This window comes from Nuphar pumila, chromosome 11 (genome assembly GCF_984573655.1).
Source record: "Nuphar pumila chromosome 11, dmNupPumi1.hap1.1, whole genome shotgun sequence".
NCBI lineage: Eukaryota > Viridiplantae > Streptophyta > Magnoliopsida > Nymphaeales > Nymphaeaceae > Nuphar > Nuphar pumila.
The window spans coordinates 54,420,325-54,426,429 of NC_143259.1; positions in this window are offsets into that span (position 1 = coordinate 54,420,325).

Below are 6,105 nucleotides of genomic sequence, written 5' to 3' on the forward strand. Positions count from 1 at the left end.
AAGGAAGTCCTGGTCGGAACTCAGAACTTCGACTGAAAATAATAGAAGAAAAACCCGAGCTGGAACTCGGATTTCCAAAAAGATGAAGGATTTCCAATGCGAGGATTCTATTCAAAAGGAAGTTCTGGTAGGAATTGAGAACTTCGACTGAAAATAATATAAGAAAAACCCGAGCTGGAACTCAGATTTCCAAAAGAATGAAGGATTTCCAATGCAAGGATTGGATTCAAAAGGAAGTCCTGGTCGAAACTCAGAACTTTGAGTGAAAATAATAAAAGAAAAACCCGAGCTGGAACTCGGATTTCCAAAGAGATGAAGGATTTCCAATGCGAGGATTGGATTCAAAAGGAAGTCCTGGCTCTTACTCAGAACCTCGATTCGAAATAATAAAAGAAAAACCCGAGCTGGAACTCGGATTTCCAAAGAGATGAAGGATTTCCAATGCGAGGATTGGATTCAAAAGGAAGTCCTGGTCGGAACTCAGAACCTCGACTAAAAATAATAGAAGAAAAACCCGAGCTGGAACTCAGAATTCCAAAGAAATGAAGGGTTTCCAATGCAAGGATTGGATTCAAAAGGAAGTTCTGGTCGGAACTCAGAACTTCGATTGAAAATAATAGAAGAAAAACCCGAGTTGGAACTCGGATTTCCAAAGAAATGTAGGATTTCCAATGCGAAGATTGGATTCAAAAGGAAGTCCTGGTCGGAACTCAGAACTTTGACTGAAAATAATAGAAGAAAAACCCGAGCTGGAACTCGGATTAATAAAGAAATGAAGGATTTCCAATGCGAGGATTGGATTCAAAAGGAAGTCCTGGTCGGAACTCAGAACTTCGACTGAAAATAATAGAAGAAAAACCCGAGCTGGAACTCGGATTTCCAAAAAAATGAAGGATTTCCAATGCGAGAATTGGATTCAAAAGAAAGTTCTGGTCGGAACTCAGAACTTCGACTGAAAATAATAGAAGAAAAACCCGAGCTAGAACTCGGATTTCCAAAGAAATGAAGGATTTTCAATGCGAGGATTGGATTCAAAAGGAAGTCTTGGTCGAAACTCAGAACTTCGACTGAAAATAATAGAAGAAAAACCCGAGCTGGTACTCGGGTTTCCAAAGAAATGAAGGATTTCCAATTCAAGGATTGGATTCAAAAGGAAGTCCTGGTCGGAACTCAGAACTTTGACTGAAAATAATAGAAGAAAAACCCAAGCTGGAACTCGGATTTCCAAAGAAATGTAGGATTTCCAATGCGATGATTGGATTCAAAAGGAAGTCCTGGTCGAAACTCAGAACTTCGACTGAAAATAATAGAAGAAAAACCCGAGTTGGAACTCGGATTTCCAAAGAAATGAAGGATTTCCAATGCGAGGATTGGATTCAAAAAGAAGTCCTGGTCGGAACTCAGAACTTCGACTGGAAATAATAAAAGAAAAACCCGAGCTAGAACTCGGATTTCCAAAAAGATGAAGGATTTCCAATGCGAGGATTGGATTCAAAAGAAAGTCCTGGTCGGAACTCAGAACTTCGACTGAAAATAATAGAAGAAAAACCCGAGCTAGAACTCGGATTTCCAAAGAGATGAAGGATTTCCAATGCGAGGATTGAATTCAAAAGGAAGTCCTGGTCGGAACTCAGAACTTCGACTGAAAATAATAGAAGAAAAACCCGAGCTGGAACTCGGATTTCCAAAGAAATGAAGGGTTTCCAATGCGATGATTGGATTCAAAAGAAAGTCTTGGTCGAAACTCTGAACTTCAAATGGAAATAATAGAAGAAAAAACCCGAGCTGGAACTCGGATTTCCAAAGAGATGAAGCATTTTCAATGCGAGGATTGGATTCAAAAGGAAGTTCTGGTCGGAACAAAGAACTTCGACTGAAAATAATAGAAGAAAAACCCGAGCTGGAACTCGAATTTCCAAAAGAATGAAGGATTTCCCATGCGAGGATTGGATTCAAAAGGAAGTCATGGTTGGAACTCAGAACTTCGACTGGAAATAATAAAAAAAAAACCCGAGCTGGAACTCGGATTTCCGAAGAAGTGAAGGATTTCCAATGCGAGGATTGAATTCAAAAGGAAGTCGTGGTCGGAACTCAGAACTTCGACTGAAAATAATAAAAGAAAAACCCGAGCTGGAACTCAGATTTCCAAAAGAATGAAGGATTTCCAATGCGAGGATTGGATTCAGAAGGAAGTCCTGGTCGGAACTCAGAACTTCGACTAAAAATAATAAAAGAAAAACTCGAGCTGGAACTCGGATTTCCAAAGAGATGAAGGATTTTCAATGCGAGGATTGGATTCAAAATGAAGTCCTGGTCGGAACTCAGAACTTCGACTGAAAATAATAGAAGAAAAACCCGAGCTGGAACTCGGATTTCCAAAGAAATGAAAGATTTCCAATGCGAGGATTGGATTCAAAAGGTAGTCCTGGTCGAAACTCAAAACTTCGACTGAAATAATAGAAGAAAAACCCAAGCTGGAACTCGGATTTCCGAAGAAGTGAAGGAATTCTAATGCGAGGATTGGATTCAAAAGGAAGTCCTGGTCGGAACTCAGAACTTCGACTGAAAATAATATAAGAAAAACCCGAGCTGGAACTCGGATTTCCGAAGAAATGAAGGATTTCCAATGCGAGGATTGAATTCAAAAGGAAGTCTTGGTCGAAACTCAGAACTTCGACTAAAAATAATAGAAGAAAAACCCAAGCTGGAACTCGGAATTCCAAAGAAATGAAGGATTTCCAATGCAAGGATTGGATTCAAAAGGAAGTCCTGGTCGGAACTCAGAACTTCGACTGAAAATTATAAAAGAAAAACCCGAGCTGGAACTCGGATTTTCAAAGAAATGTAGGATTTCCAATGCGAGGATTGGATTCAACAAGAAGTCCTGGTTGGAACTCAGAACTTCGATTGAAAATAATAGAAGAAAAACCCGAGCTGGAACTCAGATTTTCAAAGAAATGAAGGGTTTCCAATGCGAGGATTGGATTCAAAAGGAAGTCCTGGTCGAAACTCAGAACTTTGACTGGAAATAATAGAAGAAAAACCCGAGCTGGAACTCGGATTTCCAAAGAGATGAAGGATTTCCAATGCGAGGATTTTATTCAAAAAGAAGTTCTGGTAGGAACTGAGAACTTCGACTGAAAATAATAGAAGAAAAACCCGAGCTGGAACTCAGATTTCCAAAAGAATGAAGGATTTCCAATGCGAGGATTGGATTCAGAAGGAAGTCCTGGTCGAAACTCAGAACTTTGAGTGAAAATAATAAAAGAAAAACCCGAGCTGGAACTCGGATTTCCAAAGAGATGAAGGATTTCCAATGCGAGGATTGGATTCAAAAGGAAGTCCTGGTCGGAACTCAGAACTTTGACTGAAAATAATAGAAGAAAAATCCGAGCTAGAACTCGGATTTCCAAAGAAATGAAGGATTTTCAATACGAGGATTTGATTCAAAAGGAAGTCCTGGTTGGAACTCAGAACTTTGACTGAAAAAAATAGAAGAAAAACCCGAGCTTGAACTCGGATTTCCGAAGAAATGAAGGATTTCCAATGCGAGGATTGGATTCAAAAGGAAGTCTTGGTCGAAATTCAGAACTTCGACTGAAAATAATAGAAGAAAAACCCGAGTTGGAACTCGGATTTCCAAAGAAATGTAGGATTTCCAATGCGAAGATTGGATTCAAAAGGAAGTCCTGGTCGGAACTCAGAACTTTGACTGAAAATAATAGAAGAAAAACCCGAGCTGGAACTCGGATTAACAAAGAAATGAAGGATTTCCAATGCGAGGATTGGATTCAAAAGGAAGTCCTGGTCGGAACTCAGAACTTCGACTGAAAATAATAGAAGAAAAACCAGAGCTGGAATTCGGATTTCCAAAGAAATGAAGGATTTCCAATGCGAGAATTGGATTCAAAAGGAAGTTCTGGTCGGAACTCAGAACTTCGACTGAAAATAATAGAAGAAAAACCCGAGCTGGAACTCGGATTTCCAAAGAAATGAAGGATTTTCAATGCGAGGATTGGATTCAAAAGGAAGTCTTGGTCGAAACTCAGAACTTCGACTGAAAATAATAGAAGAAAAACCCGAGCTGGTACTCGGATTTCCAAAGAAATGAAGGATTTTCAATTCAAGGATTGGATTCAAAAGGAAGTCCTGGTCGGAACTCAGAACTTTGACTGAAAATAATAGAAGAAAAACCCAAGCTGGAACTCGGATTTCCAAAGAAATGTAGGATTTCCAATGCGATGATTGGATTCAAAAGGAAGTCCTGGTCGAAACTCAGAACTTCGACTGAAAATAATCGAAGAAAAACCCGAGCTGGAACTCGGATTTCCAAAGAAATGAAGGATTTCCAATGCGAGGATTGGATTCAAAAAGAAGTCCTGGTCGGAACTCAGAACTTCGACTGGAAATAATAAAAGAAAAACCCGAGCTAGAACTCGGATTTCCAAAAAGATGAAGGATTTCCAATGCGAGGATTGGATTCAAAAGAAAGTCCTGGTCGGAACTCAGAACTTCGACTAAAAATAATAGAAGAAAAACCCGAGCTGGAACTCGGATTTCCAAAGAGATGAAGGATTTCCAATGCGAGGATTGAATTCAAAAGGAAGTCCTGGTCGGAACTCAGAACTTCGACTGAAAATAATAGAAGAAAAACCCGAGCTGGAACTCGGATTTCCAAAGAAATGAAGGGTTTCCAATGCGATGATTGGATTCAAAAGAAAGTCTTAGTCGAAACTCTGAACTTCAAATGGAAATAATAGAAGAAAAAACCCGAGCTGGAACTCGGATTTCCAAAGAGATGAAGCATTTTCAATGCGAGGATTGGATTCAAAAGGAAGTTCTGGTCGGAACAAAGAACTTCGACTGAAAATAATAGAAGAAAAACCCGAGCTGGAACTCGAATTTCCAAAAGAATGAAGGATTTCCCATGCGAGGATTGGATTCAAAAGGAAGTCATGGTTGGAACTCAGAACTTCGACTGGAAATAATAAAAAAAAAACCCGAGCTGGAACTCGGATTTCCGAAGAAGTGAAGGATTTCCAATGCGAGGATTGAATTCAAAAGGAAGTCCTGGTCGGAACTCAGAACTTCGACTGAAAATAATAAAAGAAAAACCCGAGCTGGAACTCAGATTTCCAAAAGAATGAAGGATTTCCAATGCGAGGATTGGATTCAGAAGGAAGTCCTGGTCGGAACTCAGAACTTCGACTAAAAATAATAAAAGAAAAACCCGAGCTGGAACTCGGATTTCCAAAGAGATGAAGGATTTTCAATGCGAGGATTGGATTCAAAATGAAGTCTTGGTCGGAACTCAGAACTTCGACTGAAAATAATAGAAGAAAAACCCGAGCTGGAACTCGGATTTCCAAAGAAATGAAAGATTTCCAATGCGAGGATTGGATTCAAAAGGTAGTCCTGGCCGAAACTCAGAACTTCGACTGAAATAATAGAAGAAAAACCCAAGCTGGAACTCGCATTTCCGAAGAAGTGAAGGATTTCTAATGCGAGGATTGGATTCAAAAGGAAGTCCTGGTCAGAACTCAGAACTTCGACTGAAAATAATATAAGAAAAACCCGAGCTGGAACTCGGATTTCCGAAGAAATGAAGGATTTCCAATGCGAGGATTGGATTCAAAAGGAAGTTCTGGTCGGAACTCAGAACTTCGACTGAAAATAATAGAAGAAAAACCCGAGCTGGAACTCGGATTTCCGAAGAAGTGAAGGATTTCTAATGCGAGGATTGGATTCAAAAGGAAGTCCTGGTCGGAACTCAGAACTTCGACTGAAAATAATATAAGAAAAACCCGAGCTGGAACTCGGATTTCCGAAGAAATGAAGGATTTCCAATGCGAGGATTGGATTCAAAAGGAAGTCTTGGTCGAAACTCAGAACTTCGACTAAAAATAATAGAAGAAAAACCCAAGCTGGAACTCGGAATTCCAAAGAAATGAAGGATTTCCAATGCAAGGATTGGATTCAAAAGGAAGTCCTGGTCGGAACTCAGAACTTCGACTGAAAATTATAAAAGAAAAACCCGAGCTGGAACTCGGATTTTCAAAGAAATGTAGGATTTCCAATGCGAGGATTGGATTCAACAAGAAGTCC